We start from the raw sequence: 16,533 nt of genomic DNA on the forward strand, positions 1-16,533 counted from the left end.
ATTTGGGCCAATGAATGGGAAGTTAATTCCAGATGAAACTCTCAAACAGTGCTCAGTGACCTGAAAGACAATTGACCTTAGAGGAACTGCCCAGCTCCCTGATTTTTAAAATCTAAGATATTTGGCCTGTGAAAAATGCAGGGACATATACATACAGTTCCATGTTCTCATGATCTTGATTTCTTTCTTTCTTTCTTTCTTTCTTTCTTTCTTTCTTTCTTTCTTTCTTTCTTTCTTTCTTTCTTTCTTTCTTTCTTTTTGAGACAGAGTCTCACTCTGTTGCCCAGGCTGGAGTGCAATGGCATGATCTTGGCTCACTGCAACCTCTGCCTCCCAGGTTCAAGCGATTCTCCTGCCTCAGCCTCCCAAGGAGCTGGGATTACAGGTATGAGTCACCATGTCCGGCTAATTTTGTGTTTTTAGTAGAGATGGGGTTTCACCAGGTTAGCCAGGCAGTCTCGAACTTCTGACCTCTGGTGATCCAAACACCTCAGCTTCCCAGAGTGCTGAGATTACAGGCATGGAACCACCATGCTCCGCCTAGAGTTCTTTTCCTTAATTTTTTTTTTTTTAGAGGCAAGTGTTTTGTTCTGCTGTCTTCCTCCAGATTAACTGGGATTACAGGCACACACTACCATGCCCAGCTAATTTTTAGAAACTTTTTGTAGAAACAGGATCTTGCTTTGTTGTCCAGGCTAGTCTCGATCTCCTGGCTTCTAGTAATCCTCCTTCTGCCTTGGCCTCCTAAAATGCTGGGATAAAAGGTGTGAGCCACAGCGGCCGGCCTAGATTGTGAAATAAGACATTTCAAATAAATAAGAGTGTCTCCGTTCATTTTCCTTCCCTTTGCCCAGAGATAGTCACCAGCTCATTCCCTGAAGTTGGCATGAGTTGTTTCTAAACATGTTTATGTATATGCTATACAGGTATTCATTCATAAAACATGGAAAGCGTTGCTTTGTAGCTTTCAACTTTTTGTAAATGGCATAATATTGTGCATTGCCTTCTGCAACTTGCTTGTTTTCATTCAACATTGTGTTTGACATGCAGAGCACCAGTATACATATCTCCACTGTTCGATCCATTTCATTGTAGGCATGTACTATAGTTTATCAATCCATTCTCCTGTTGATGGGCAGTTGGGTGATGTCCAGTTTTCCACAATAAAAACCGCACTGCCGTGACCATACACGTGTGTGCCTTGCATATGCCTGGGGAGGAGTGGCCGGGTGTGTGAGCATCTTGGGGCTCCCTGCTGTATCTGAAAGGGTGAGTTTCTGTGGCTCCACATCCAGACTCAAGCTGGCAATAGTCAGACTTTGAAATGTTTGTCGCTCTGATGGGGGCCCAATGTCTCTCATTCTTGTTTTTAAGTTCTCTGTCTCTGATCAGTGGAGTTAAACAGTTTTCGTAATTGTGCTGGTGGTTTGGATTCTTTTCCTCCTCTGTGGATTGCCTCTTTACCCTCTGTCCGTGTTTCCATGGTGCTGTTTGTGTCTTTCTTATTGATTTGCAGGAGCTCTAATCCTGTGGTCTGCTGTGACTCTCTTTTGCCAGTGTGTGGATTGTTTTCACTTTATTTATGCAGCCTTGCGATGCACAAAGGCTTTAGGCTTGAATATAATGAACTGCATCAATGTCTTCCTCTACGGCTTGGGATTATGCAGTCCAAAGGAAGCTGAGGCCATTTCTTGGCTTGGCACCCTCCTCAGGAGGCTTTGATCTCAGGTGGAATGTTAGGAGCATGGGCTTTAGAGCAGGGCCCACTAGGGTTGAAATTCAGGCTGGGTGATTTACAGGCTGGCGAACTTGGGGTAAAAACATATTTTACCTCTGGGTTTCAGCTTCTTTACTTGTAAAATAAGGATGAGAACTATCTTGAGCTCTCAAGGATGCTATGAAGCTAGAGGGAGCAGGCCAGTGCACAGCGGGGCGTCTTGAAATCCCCCAGGGAGAGGGGGGATTCACTGAGAAAAGTCTCAGAAGACACTGTTCCCTGAGAGCTACCCAGTGTGGTTATCCTAATCTTGCCTGGCCTCAAGGGCTCAAAGCAATATCTCCAAATCTAACTTTGCATCTGCAAGTGGAGCTGGGTCTCTGGAGGAGCTGAGGCATGCGAGACATGAGACACCAGTCCCCTTCCTCTCCGTCCCACCCATGGCCCTGGGTTCTGAGCTGTTCCTGGGTCCATGGTTGATGACTCCGGAGGCAGGAACTTCCGGAAGTGGCATTTGTGATGTCTCCAGAAAACAAGATGACAGGGAATGTATCCCATGGCCTCCATACACCACGGCCACTCAAAGCTGCCCAGTCACCCTGGCAGCAGGGTTGGGAGGACATCTGCAGCCTCCAAGGAAAATATTTGTCTGGAGAAAGAAAAGGACACACGTGCCCATTCACTTTCACTCACTGTGACCACATGTCAGCCCACACAAGCAGGTCTCTTGAGGCCATGGCACGGGGGTACTCCATCACCTCTGAGCAGTTCATCCTGGGCACAGAATACACAGGAACAGGTTTGGGGGTAAGGTGGGCAGAGGTCTCTGGGACCAGCAGCCTCCTGGACAAAGCCACAGAGCCCATGGCCAATAGGGCTGGACGATGCCTCCTTCTTCCTTCCACTTACTGACCTCGAGTCACCCTACCATCACCACTTCTGAAGGGTCAGCCTGCTCACATGGCCAGAGCACTGGATGCCAGTGAAGAATGTAGTTCAAAATTGAAGACTATTTTTGGAGTAGGCGAGACATACTCATGATACAAACATGTAAAGGTATGCAAAGGGTACAGAGAAAAGGCCACCCACCCTCTGTTCCCCAGCTTCTCAGTTATCTTCCCAGGAGGAAGCAATATTACCAGAGCTGAGATATGACTGTGCATAAGCACATGCACACACACACGCACACACACACGCACACACACACACACACACGCACACCCGCACCCGCACGGACTCACGCACACGCGCGCGCACACACGCACGCACACGTTCACACACACGCATGCACACACGGACGCACACGCATGCACACACGTGCACACGCACACACACATGCACACGGACACGCACACACACGCGCGCACACACACACACAATATTGATGGTAGTACATTATATACACCAAGGTAAACTTTGCTTAATTTTTCACCCCAACCTCTCTCCCGCAAATTTAGGGCCTGGAACATAACAGGCGAGAGTAAATGCAGAACAGATGGATTCGTGGATGAGGTGGAGGAAGGATGAGCCACGTCCATCCAGGTGCAGGCTTTTTCTACTCTGTGTTTTGAGACTCATCCGTCCCTGGGAGGATCCCGCTCCTTTGGTATGTTGCTGCAGGTGGGCAAATTCAGGCCGTCTTGACCCTGGCACAGAGCCACAATGGGGGAACTAAGTGAACCAGGCGGCTGAACAGCTTAATTGTCATTTCCACCAGCAGATGGTTACCAGGGAAACTCAAAGAATGTTAGAACCGGGAGGGGTTTTCAGGCAATGTGGAGGCAGCATGATAGAATCTCAGAATGGGAAGGGGGACGGTTCCAACAAGTGCTTCAAGAGTTTAATTTTTAATTTTCATTTCAATGATAATCTAAAATAATTAAACATTTTAGCCGGGCACAGTGGCTCACGCCTGTAATCCTAGCACTTTGGGAGCCTGTGGTGGACGAATTGCCTGAGCTCAGGAGTTCGAGACCAGCCTGGGTAACACGGTGAAAGCCCATCTCTACTAAAATACAAAAAATTAGTTGGGCATGGCAACATGCACCTGTAATCCCAGCTATTCAGGAGGCTGACACAGAAGAATTGCTTGAACTTGGGAGGTAGAGGCTGTAGTGAGCCGAGATCGCACCACTGCACTCCAGCCTGGGAGACAGAGCGAGACTCCATCTCTTAAAAAAAAAAAATTTTTTTTAGGCCAGGCGGGGTGCCTCACACATGTAATCCCAGGACTTTGGGGAGGCTGAGGTGGTGGGTCACCTGAGGTTGAGGTCAGGAATTCAAGACCAGCCTGACTAACATGATGAAACCTGCCTCAAATAAAATACAAAATTAGCCAGCTGTAGTGGTGGGCGCCTGTAATCCCAGCTACTTGGGAGGCTGGGGCAGGAGAATTGCTCCAACCCGGGAGGCAGAAGTTGCAGTGAGCAGAGGTCACATCATTGCACTCCAGCCTGGGCAACAAGAGTGAAACTCGGTCTCAGAAAAAAGTTGTATTTATGGATCATTTAAGCATCTGCCTTATAACATTGTGTAGACATGTGATTTCAGTGCTGTGTTGATGCTTGTGTCTGTGATCACATTGATGCTGGGATCATCAATGATTTCACAGCCACCTGAATAAACTAAGATTTTGCTGTAGATTAAATTTCTTTGTCTTCAAACTCCTAAGATTTCTGGACATGTTCTTAGGGCCAGTGAGAATGGTTTTGGAGGCATCAGTATGTTACTCAAGTATGAGAAACCCTGGTGAGGACAAAAGGACCCCATGCAAGAGTTAGGAGCCTGGATTCAGCTCCTATCTCTGCCTCTTATGAGTTGGGTCACTTGGACTCTTCTGTCTCTTCTGCTTTAATTTCTCCTCCAATAAAATACGATCAAAATGCCTTCTTCACAGCATATTATGAACAAAAACTGCGATAGTGAAAGTTCTGACTTTATAAGCATCAAGAATTTCGTGTTATAAAGGAGGGAAGCAAGACCTAAGAGGTGAAAGGACTTTCCCGATATCAAACCATCATTGGCAGAGCTGGGCTGGGAGCTCGGGCTTCTAACCCTCCGTTGCCCTGGGCACATTGGCCACTAGCAGTAATGGTTCGACTAATTCTGGAAAGCGTAATAACATCTCAGGTGGGGCCTGTTGCTATTTGGGCAAATATGCTATCTTTATTTTTATTCATTAAGGAGATTAAATTAGGGAAGCCAAACAAATAAATAAGCACATTGAATTTCCCACAGCTATACCTCTCTTCCCGGAGCAAAAACAAACTCTTTCCTCAGGCAGAAGGTCAGACAGGGGGCATGTGGGGACAAAACACCCAGGCGCTACAGTGCCAGCCTCCTGGCTTTGCTGTTTTGCTGGGTTGAAGGGCCACTGAGCCAGGCGTGCGGGCTTCATGTCAGCACCCGGCTGCTCTGAGGAATGTGTTTCAGGGTTGGGGGCGCCCAGGGCAGGCTGAGAGATCCAGAAAGCAGGGACTGTGTCTGGCTACTGCTGTTCCTCCCAAGCTCAGCTCGGTGCCTTGCACATATGGGTGTGCAATCAATATTTAAAGAATAAGGTCAGGTGAGGTGGCTCACGCCTATAATCCTAGCACTTTGGGAGCCCAGGCAGGTGGATTGCCTGAGCTCAGGAGTTTGAGACCAGTCTGGGCAACATGTCGAAACCCATCTCTACTAAAAAGACAAAAAAAATTGGCCGGGCATAGTGGCGCATGCCTGTAATCCCAGTTACGCAGGAGGCTGAGGCAGGAGAATCGCTTTAACTCAGGAGGCAGACATTGCAATGAGCCAAGATCATGCTGCTGCACTCCAGCATAAGGGACAGAGCAAGACTCCAACTCAAAAAAAAAAAAAAAAAAAAAAAAAAATTAAGGAATCACAGAAGGAAGGAATGACTAGAGTTGCAGTGTTTGTGTTTAAATATTTGGAGTGGTCTCAGAGATGTATCTTACAAATCCAGGTTCAAAATCAGGAAATCAGGAAATCAGGAAACAAGGGCTCTCAGGGCAAAATGATCTGGTCTGGATTTCAGGAATCAGGGAGATAAGTGGGAAGTGAGGCCTAGTGCAGAGGCTGAAGTCAGTCACAACAGATTGATTGACTGCTTTGCTGGATCACAGTCTATTCACTGAGCATTTTCCTGTGTGTTGCAGGGGAATCCCAAGTGGAAAAAAGTCCCATACACCAAGATATGGTAATATGCCTGTAGTGGCGAAGAAGCGATTGGGCTTTGAAATCACACAGACATGAGCTCAAACCCTAGCTCTACAATAGATGACATCGGGCAAGTTACATTACTTCTCTATGTTTCATTTTCCTTACTTGGAAAATGGGATGAAGAATGCTAACTGCTACCTTGGATGGTAAATAAGACACAACCTAAGGCACAGAGTGTGCATGACCATCTGCCTGGGCCTGGATCCTACTGGAAAATGATCCCATCTTGGATCACGATGTCAGGAGTTCAAGATCACCCTGATCAACATAGTGAAACCCTGTCTCTACTAAAAATACAAAAATTAGTGAGGTGTGGTGGCAGCACCTGTAGTCCCAGCTAGTTGGGAGGCTGAGACAGGAGAATTGCTTGAACCTGGGAGGCAGAGGTTGTAGTGAGCTGAGACCCTGCCATCGCACTCCAGCCTGGGTAACAGAGTGAGACTCTGTCAAAAAAAAAAAAAAGGAAGGAAGGATGGAAGGAAAGGAGGGAGGGTGGGAGGGAGGGAGGGAAAAAAAGACAGACAGACAGAAAGAAAGAAAGAAAGAAAGAGAAAGAAAGAAGGGAAGGAAGGAAGGAAGGAAGGAAGGAAGGAAGGAAGGAAATGAGCCCATCTCTTCTGCCTGCCCTGAACCTGCAGGAGCTTCTCTAAGCTGACAGAAGGAAGCAGCTTGGATGGGCATCTCCCTTCCGTGGACCTGAGGTTATTTATATTTGTTTGGTTATTGTGGTGGTTGTGGTTACTGCTGTTTCTATTAACAACATTGATTCTATGAATAACCTTGTGCATTCCTCTTGGTGCACATGAGGAAGGGTTTCTCTAGGGTGGACACAATAACAATAAACAACCGGAGAGGCAGAGGCGAGGGCACTGAGCAATCAGAACGGATGCTGTGGAGCTGGAATGTGGTCCTGGGAGTAGTCGATGCGGTATTAACCTTTTAGTTGCTGGATTGTAGGGAGTTTGGGTGGGTACCTAAGAGAGACACTGGGAGCAGTTGGATCACAGGGAGTCACATGGTAAAAGAGTGGGGGAGACTTGAAATAGTAGCTATTTACCAACTGGCATGGAGGTATTTCAAGATTCTAACAACCTGTGTGGTCACAATGGTAAGCATGGGTGTGTATGTTCCTGGGAGTCTATGTTGCCTAGGAGTGGAACTGTGAGGCTGCAGGGAGTGATCGTTCAGCGTTACAAGATCATACTGGATGATTTTCCAAGTCACTGATTCCCATAGACATTCCTTCAAGCAGTGTATAAGCATCTAGTTGATCCACATCCTTGACAACACTTGGTATTGTCAGGGTCCTTAATTTCTTGCCAATCCAGCGGGTATAAAAGGATCTCATAATGGTCTCAATTTGCATCTCTCTGAATTCTAATGAAGTTGAACATCTTTTCATATGTTTATGGGCCTAGAGCTGTTTGCTTAAAAGTCCTGGGTCCTGTATGCATTAAATATGTGCAGTTTTTACATATAATCTACACCTTAATAAAGCCATTAAAACACACACACACACACACACACACACCCCAAAGGCCTATAATTTCATCCCTAATACTACGGCTAACAGTAGGTGCTCAATAACATTGAATTTTAAAAAAGCGGGGAGCCTGGTTCCCTCGTACCAGTGAACATTCCACTACATGCCTTGGACCGCAGCCAGGTAGGGTGGTAAGAGCACTGGACAGGGAGCCAGGATACCTGGGTTCTAGCCTCAGGTTGGCCACATCATTACTCTGTGGCCTTAGGCAAGGCGCATTGTGTTTTCTGACCCTCACATTTATAATTGGCCAAGTTGGGGAGAGGCTTAGTCTGCTCACAGGGAGAGCAGTTAAGGAATCAAGTGAGATCGTGAAAATGGATGTGTTTTGGGGACTCAAAAATCCTGCAGCAATCAGGGATTAGTGTTCCCTCTTTGAAGACAATTTAAGAAGGCTCTGGAGCCCAGGGGAGCAGGAGCAGCCAGCCAGCCTCCAGCAGGCAGACAGCATCAGCACCAAGGCTTAAACACACATCTTCTTCCTTTACACAGCCCTCATCTCCAGGTACGCGTCAAGCAGGGAAGGAACAAAACTCCATTAATTCCTGGCCTAAGTGTGCCTTAGGCTATCCTGAGGATCCATGGGAACCAAAACTTGTGCCAGCCTGCTGTAATATGAAGACAGTGATCCCTTGGCACCTGGTCCTTTCCTGGGAGACCCGACCCTGCAGGCTGTTGGACCCACAGGCAGCCACAAGCTTAGCTCCTTAGGCCAAGATGCAGCAATGTGGCCAAGCCATCAGGCCTAATATGTAGGCACATGGCTCTGTCCTCTGTTCCTCTGGCCCCACATGCCTCACTTGGTCAATGGCAGGAGTGTTAACGACAGAGGCATTTCTGAAAGCATGTGCTGTGGGACACTCCCCACTGTGGATGATGGTTAAGTGGGGGTGGAGGAGGCATGGATAGGGGAAGTTTCTGTGGTCAGATGGAAACATTGAGTAAAATTATTTATGCAGCTAATATTTACTGATTGTGTCAGATGCTGGGCTAGGCATTTAATAAACATTGTCCCTTGACTTTTTTTTTTTCTTCCTGAGATGGAGTTTTGCTCTGTTGCCCAGGCCGGAGTACAGTGGCTCATCACAACCTCCGCCTCCTGGGTTCAAGCCTTTCTCCTGCTTCAGCCTCCTGAGTAGCTGGGATTACAGGAGCATGCCACCACACCCAGCCAATTTTTGATTTTTAGTAAAGATGGGGTTTTGCCATGTTGGCCAGCCTGGTTTCGAACTCCTGATGTCAAGTGATCCAAAGTGCTGGGATTACGGGCATGTGGCTCTATGCTGGCCATTCCTTGACTTCTTATAGTAACCTTAGGAAGCAGGAACTATGACTGGCTCCATTTTACAGTTAAGGAAACAGGCTCTGCAAGGTTAATGATTTGTCCAAGGATCCCTCAACTGATAAGTGGCAGAGCCATGATTCAAACCTAGGCAGCCTGTCTCCAGATCTCTCATTCTTTACCAGGTTGAATGAACAGGACTTGCTGACTGGTCAGAGCATGGGGGCTTGGGGAAAGAGAGGGAAGCATTCATGTATCTTTCTTTGATTCAGCTCAGTGTCAGTGTCCTGGCAGCTGGTAGAGGCAAGCAAGAGAAGAAAAAGGCCCCATGTCTACCCTCCCAGAAAGAACTTCAGGTAACGAGGTAAGTTCAGACGAGCACGGAGGCACACCGAGGTGGGTTTTGGGAGACAAGTCTTTCTAGTGCGGTCTCTTCCAAGCCAAGACTTAAGGGACCATCAACCACAGGAAGATCTGGGGAAAGGGAGCATCAGGCAGAGAAAATGGCATGTGCAAAGGCCAGGAGGTAAGGGAGAGCATGTCAAATCACCTACTTAGCTGATTGAGGGGGCGGGGCATGGGAGGTGAGGCCAGATGTCAGAAGAGGCCTTAACTTTTTTTTTTTTTCTGAGACAGGGTAATGCTCTGTCACCCAGGCAGGAGTGCAGTGTCATGATCATAGCTTGCTAGATCCTAGAACTCCCAGGCTCAGGTGATTCTCCTACCTCAGCCTCCCAAGTAGCTGGAACTACAGGCATGCTCACCACACCCAGCTAACTTTTGTATTTTTGTAGAGATGGGGTCTTGTCATGTTGCTCAGGCTGGTCTCAAATTCCTGGGCTCAAGTGATCCACCCACCTCGGCCTCCCAAAGTGCTGAGATTACTTGTGTGAGTCACTGCGCTGGCCCAAGGCCTCACCTTTGAGGCTTCTAGATTGGCATGGAACAAAGGAGGGATGAGAATGTTGTGAAAGTACCAAGAACAGTGGAGCTGCTGGCTGAAACTGGAAACGTGAGCAGAGGAGCGAGTGAGGGGCGGAGGAGGTGGCAATAATGAGCTTGGCGTTGGCCCTGATTTTCAGGGGGTCTCTGCTAACGTCTGTCCCAGTGCTGATCTTCTGAATGTCCCTGGAAGGAAGGAACATCTCACTGTGGCCCCTCCACCCCCAAATATTCTGGGCAGGAAGGAGCAGGAACTGTTTTGTCAACGCAGCTTGCAATAAAGAGTCTCATTCAGAGAGGCAAACAGCTGCTTGACTATTAATAGGCAGGGCGGCAGCCACAGCCTGCTGGGAGGGCCTCCGCATGCAGTTCTGAAAAGGTGAATCGGTTCCTTCTGCCTGTCTGGGTTTTAGGTGCGTATTCCTCAGAAGGTCAGTCACCCCCAGTCGTTTCTCGGGGCAGCTTAGGAGCTATGTGGCCTGACCCTGATGGGATGCTGACTCCCCCTCAGACAGGAGGAGAGCAGGTCCAGAGTCCCCAGAGCTGACCAGAGCAGCAGGAATCCAGGGAGCTGGGGTTGGGGGTGATGTTTGGGTGGGGTCTCACAGCTGCACCTGTGGAAAATCAGGCACCCACCCTTAAGGGGATCATGAAAGATCAGAGTTGGGTGGCTGGAAGGGAAAGGGGTTAGTCGAGAAACAGGAGGACTGATGAGAGGAACTGGGGATAGAGAGGGTGGAGGTAGAGCCTGGGGTCAGGGAGAACCATGAGGCATCCCTGATCACGAGCCAGGCCAGGCCAAGGGGAGCCTGGGAGTCCAGAAGTGAGAGGGCGAGGCCTAGGCAAGGCCACAGTCTCCTTCCAACCACCACCATCATGACGCATGACCTCACTGTGGCCTGGCCAGCCAGATCGCCCTTCTGAATGGGCCTGCAGAGAGGGTGGCTGGGAGCGAGCTAACAGCAACCCGACGGGCGCCATGGGCCCCACTGAGGCCAAGTCTTGCTGTGCTAGAGGCCCCGTGGCTGCAGCCCAAGTGGGCGCGGGGCTCACAGGCTCCTGTTGTTACCCGCCACTCAGGTGGCTGCTTCAGGTGGTGGCCACTTCAAAGAAGCCTCATTTAAAGCAGAGCCTCGCCTCAAGTTTCCTAAGGGCCCTGTCCAGGCTAATGAGATCATTAAGAGGCTCCTTGTTAAACGGGTTTAAATAGAGTTTGCCTGTAAGGCCTCTGGCTGAGCCCTGCGCCGCGGCTGTATTTTATTTTATTTTTTTTTAATGTATGTGTATTTGTACCTGTGTCTGCACTTAACAGCGTGCTGGAAAGTGTAGGCTCTGGCCTCAGATGGCAGGGAATCCTGGCCCTAGCGCTTTCTGGTATTGTGACCTCTGGCCAGTTACCTAACCACTCCTTGGTGCCTCAGTTTCCCATCTGTAAAAGCAGACTAATAACGGGTGCTGAATTGTACTGCGGAACCTTCGGTGGCTCCCCATTGCCCTCGGGGAGGTGTCCAGGTTCCTCAGAATGGTTAGACTTCCAACGGCTTGCCCTTGGCCTCCTCAACAGGTCCATGCCTCACACCTGCCTCCGTGATCACATGGACCAATCCTCTTGGTCCAGCCTTCTGTGTGCTGTTCATATGCTCCTTCCTTTCGCCGTCCTTGGCCTCACCCGTCTCCTTCAGGTCTCAGCTGAAGTGCTCTTCCCGGGAAGCCTCTGCTGATGGGCTGCACTGGTTCCAATGTGTCCGCCATGACGGTGCCCGCCACGCTGTGCGGTCATGCGCTGCTATTCTTGGCTTTCTGTACTTGATGGTAAACTCCATGAGGGCAGGGACTATGCCCCACTCCTCACTGCATCCATAGGCCCCAGTGCTGCTTGTGACAATTTCAACAATTGTCTGCTTGTTTCAGCTGATTTTAAGATTAAGGCTCTGAGTCTCCTTCCATTAGCTGTTTCTTGAAGTCGCTCCCTTCTCACCTTCTCACTGGCCTTGACTTAGAGCCCCACTGTAGTGAAGCCTGTACCAGGAATGGGACACAGGAAGGCCCAGACCTAGGTGTCTACGCCCAGCCCATCTGGAAGCACATTACCATTTCCTTATCAACACCATCCATGCTCTCCAGCCTCCTGATATTCAGCCTATTGAGAGTTCCAGTGGAAGGCACAGCATTCCAAGTCTTTGTGATTTTCTTCCAGAGTTCCATGACATAGCAGGTGCCTAGACTGATCCATTTTATGATCCTGGTGGGCAGGAAGGTAAGGGAGGCCTACCGGGTGATACATAGCTTCCAGTGGGAAGTCTACAGGTTGTCTATCCAGCAGGGGTTGGGTTACAGTCATTACTGAGGGAGTAAAGCATTTTAAGTCAAAGGGTAGGAAAAGGGTAAAAATGGAAGGCAGAGTCAAAAAACAAAGGTTGGGGTCAGGGCAACCAAGAGAGAAACAGGGCCAACTTTGAGAAGCATGTGAAGGCTAGTGGTTCTGGGTCAAGCCTGTGAACAGAGCGAACTCCATATCTAACTTATGCTACATCTGGGCTAAATACACATCTCTCCAAAAAACCCGGAGCTCCTCAAGGGGCGGGACCATATACCCTATACCCTTCGTCTCTGTGTCCCCTTTATTACAGAATGAATCGCAACTCCTTTCAGGAAGTCAGTACTTAACGGAAGAGTTCTCTCCCCGAGGTGCTTGAAATTGATGATACTATACTGCTACTAATAAAAATAGATATCATTTGTTGAGCTCTTACCAGGTACCGGGCACTGTGTTAAATATTTTACATCCATCATCTCAAAGACCGTCAGATCCCCGAGAGCAGGAACCGAAATCTGCTTCGTCTCACCATTCTATCCCCAGGGCCTAGCACAAGCCTGACACATAGAAGATGTTAATAGATATTTATTGAATAAACAGGTAATCCTGCCTGTTATTCCTCTTTTACAGATAAAGAGCTGAATCTCAAACGGGCTAAGTAGCTAAGATTATTCAGCCAGTGGGATAAGGAAGCCAAGATTTGAACTCAGGCCCATCTGACCCCAGAGTCCATGGATTTAGCTCTGCTCTGCTGTCACTGCCATTATCTTGCCCTGGGAACCAGCATCATGGGCACTTGTTGGAAATGCAGAATCTCAGCTGCATCCCAGTCCTATTGAATCGGAATCCACATAGTAACAGGATGCTGGGTGACTCAGATATACATTAGAGTGGGAGAAGCTCTGACTCGGGAGGCATTCCAGGCCCACAGTCACTCAGGGGGTCTGTGTCATTGGCTCGATCAAACTACACTTTGCTATTGGGTCCTTTGTCCTTTGCTACGAGACTGCTGAATGCTGGAGGTGTTGGCCATAGCCTTTAAATCAACTGATTACCACCTCAGGATCAAAAGCATATTTTTATCTTTTAAATCTTGTTATATGTCCATCAGGTTTCTACTACCCCAAGCAACTCACTCATGAGAACGGAGGCAGGGTTTTCTAGCCAGTGGCCTTGCCTCTGAATGGGACCATCTCAGATGAGGTCTCATTCCCACAGGGGCCCTTCTTGATTCCTTGCCTGTCTGCGTCTAATTATGGAGGTTGTGGATTCTCAGCCTGGTCTCTTTTTGTTATGAAGAGATGATTTAATTTGTAAACAATTGCCCAGTGATTTAAGAGGCTCTGCTTGTTTATGTTTTGAAGCTTATGAGTTTGGTCTTCTGAAACAGCATAATAAATTGCTTCATCTATCAGAAAAAGCAGAGGCTTATTTCACTCAAGCATCCCTGTGCCCCCTTCTCTCTGATCAAGACCTCTCAGGTCCTGGGGCCATCAATCCCAAAGTGTCTCTAGCCTCTCCTACAAGCTTGTATGGTGCCCTTTTTCAAGAATTCAAGTTAGGGATTTGCTCCAGACTTGTCTGATTTCTGCTTATGGGCCTATCTAAATCAATAGTTCTTAACCTTGATTTAGAACTGAGATGGGCTCTGTGAGGTGAACTTGAAGGCCTGTGATCACCCAGCAATTGTATGTAAAATTTGGTGCATTTCCTATGGTGGGGTGAGGAGATGCCAATAATCCTCTTTATTTCAGCCGGGTGCGGTAGCTCACACCTGCAATTCAAGCACTTTGGAGGCCAAGGCGGGCGGATCACCTGAGGTCGGGAGTTCAAGATCAGCCTGACCAACATGGTGAAACCCCGTCTTAAAAAAAAAAAAAAAGAAAGAAAGAAAAGGAAAAAATAATTCTCTCAATTTCTCAGTGGTGTCTATTACTTCTAAGGGAACTTTCCTGCTTTTACTCGTCTCTCCTGCCTCTGAACTTTCAGGAGCTACATCTGTTTCTTTAATTGTATTCAAGTTGCTTAGGTTATATGTTTGCTAGACTGTAAGCTCTGTGCAAGTCAGGATGATAGCCGGTGCTATTCACACCAGAGCTTCCACCCTTTCAAGTGCAAAGCGCATTAGCCTCCTTGCGCCAACACACACCAAAGGAATTGTAATTTTGTGTATTATTTGTAGATAATGCTTGATGCATAGACTACTTCCCAGACCACTTAACAAAAATTCTAGTCCCTCCGCTCTGGGAATCTGTAGCTCACAGGTTAAGATGTTGATTATAGGTAAGAAGAAAGGAAACATCCTTAGATATTAACAAATCTAACACTCCATTTTACAGATGAGGACACTAAAGCCTAGAGAAGGGAAGTGATTTGCCCAGGATCACACGAACAGTGCCTATCAGAGCTGGAGCTGGAAACCAAGTATTCGGACTCCTCTAATTCCATGTCTGTCCTTCATACTCTCTTTGTAGCTCCAGCTACACAGATATTCTCAAGTAGAAAAGTTAACTATCGGGTACTGTGCTTAATACCTGGGTGATGAAACTAATCTGTACAACAAACTCCCATGATGCAAGTTTACCTATGTAACAGTCACATGTATCCCCGAAATGAAAATAAAAGTTAAACAAAAAGAAGTGTTTGTGAAATCAATGCATGAATACTGGGAAGGGTGAAAAGCTATTTAAAAGCCTGAATATGCCTAAAGATTCGAAGTTTTTGGCTGGGCGTGATGGCTCACACCTGTAATCTCAGCACTTTGGGAAGCCAAGGTGGGTGGATCTCTTGAGGTCAGGAGTTCGAGACCAGCCTGGGCTAAATGGCAAAAGCACATTTCTACTAAAAATATAAAAACTAGCCAGGTGTGGTGGTGTGTGCTTATAATCCCAGCTACTTGGGAGGCTAAGGCACAAGAATTGCTTGAACCCAGGAGGTGAAGGTTGCAGTGAGCTGAGATTGCACCACTGCCCTCCAGCCTGGGTGACAGTGCGAGACTCTGTCTCAAAAAAAAAAAAAAAAAAAAAAAAAAGGCCGGGCGCGGTGGCTCAAGCCTGTAATCCCAGCACTTTGGGAGGCCGAGGCGGGTGGATCACGAGGTCAAGAGATCGAGACCATTCTGGTCAACATGGTGAAACCCCATCTCTCCTAAAAATACAAAAAAAAAATTAGCTGGGCATGGTGGCACGTGCCTGTAATCCCAGCTACTCGGGAGGCTGAGGCAGGAGAATTGCCTGAACCCAGGAGGCGGAGGTTGCGGTGAGCCGAGATCGCGCCATTGCACTCCAGCCTGGGTAACAAGAGCAAAACTCCGTCTCAAAAAAAAGAAAGAAAGAAAGAAAGAAAATTTTCTCTAGATAACTAAAATAAGTTAATGGAGCCTTGTTGTACTCTCTGCCCCCGGCCCCAGGCTCTGGCTGATGCTGCAGTTTGAGCCTGAAGGAAAAGAAAGAAGGAGGCTTCTCTCCTTGGAGCCTAAAGTCAAGGAGCATTAATTTGATTGCATTTGACTTCAACTTCAGTTTTCTAGTAAGAAGGCTTATCATACTGCCCAGTTCAAGCATATGTGTATTTATTTGATCATTATTTATTGAGCAACTTTATGCATTGAGCACTCTACAGATGTGAGGGTTAGTAAATTACACATAACCCCTGTCCTCTGGTTGCCAACAGTTTATGGGATAAGGGCTACACGCTGTACACATAGGCCATGGAGCCAACGGTCCCTATTCTCCTGATTCCAAGCATGACAGGGTCTTCATTGAGCAGTTTAGTTTAAGCAGCCACGGTCATTTCCTTTCCATGGTGTGCACTACTACATCTGCCATTCCCAACGCCAGGACTGGAAGGAGCTTGGAGGTCATGCAATTCAATCCCTTTATTTCACATGGGGAAACTGACGCCCATAGCAGCCAATCGGAGAGTCCGGGGCTGAGCCAGGACTATCACCTGGGTTTTGGAGGTGGGTTCTGAGGGCTGGATCAAGCCATGGGAAGAGAGGAGGACATTGTAGGGGAAGGCAAGAGCAAGAGCAAAGCCTGGAGGTGGGACTCTGCGTGGGGCGACGGGAGCAAGGGAAAGGCAGCCTTGGTTCCTGGTACGTTGTTCTCGAGTCAGACAAAGAAAGGCTGTCTTTGATGGGAGGCCGATGTCACTATCACAGAAGCCACCAGGCCAGCTTCAGAAACTGAGCTCAGTCCAAGGACTGATGCTGCCCGCAGGTACCAGGGTGCCTGGGAGGAAGGAAAAAGAAATATTGTTATCAAATATATGGAGTACTTCTGTGTACCAAAACGTTTCTGTATGTTGCCCCTGTCAATGAGAAAATTGTTGCTCATCTCACCCCTTCTCAAAGAATCGTGAGGACCAAATAATCACCACTGGTATCATGATAATAGCAGCAGTCATTTATTTGGGTGCAAACATGTGCTGAAGATAGAGTTGTGAGCCAGCAAGCATTCTTATACCCTACTCCTCACAGAGATAGTCAGAGCCAGTGTGTGCTCCCTGATTGT

At 47.9% G+C, this 16,533-nt stretch overlaps 1 long non-coding RNA gene across 1 annotated transcript; it reads left to right on the top strand.

The window, feature by feature from the left end:
• Positions 1-271: 271 nt before the first annotated feature.
• On the top strand, positions 272-14,649 carry LOC104652345 (uncharacterized). Its single transcript, XR_005579803.2, has 4 exons — positions 272-385; positions 3,175-3,323; positions 9,033-9,124; positions 14,359-14,649. It is a non-coding gene; the product is annotated as an uncharacterized LOC104652345 (long non-coding RNA).
• The last annotated feature ends 1,884 nt before the right edge of the window (positions 14,650-16,533 follow it).

Source organism: Saimiri boliviensis, chromosome 1, assembly GCF_048565385.1.
Source record: "Saimiri boliviensis isolate mSaiBol1 chromosome 1, mSaiBol1.pri, whole genome shotgun sequence".
Taxonomy (NCBI): Eukaryota; Metazoa; Chordata; class Mammalia; order Primates; family Cebidae; genus Saimiri; species Saimiri boliviensis.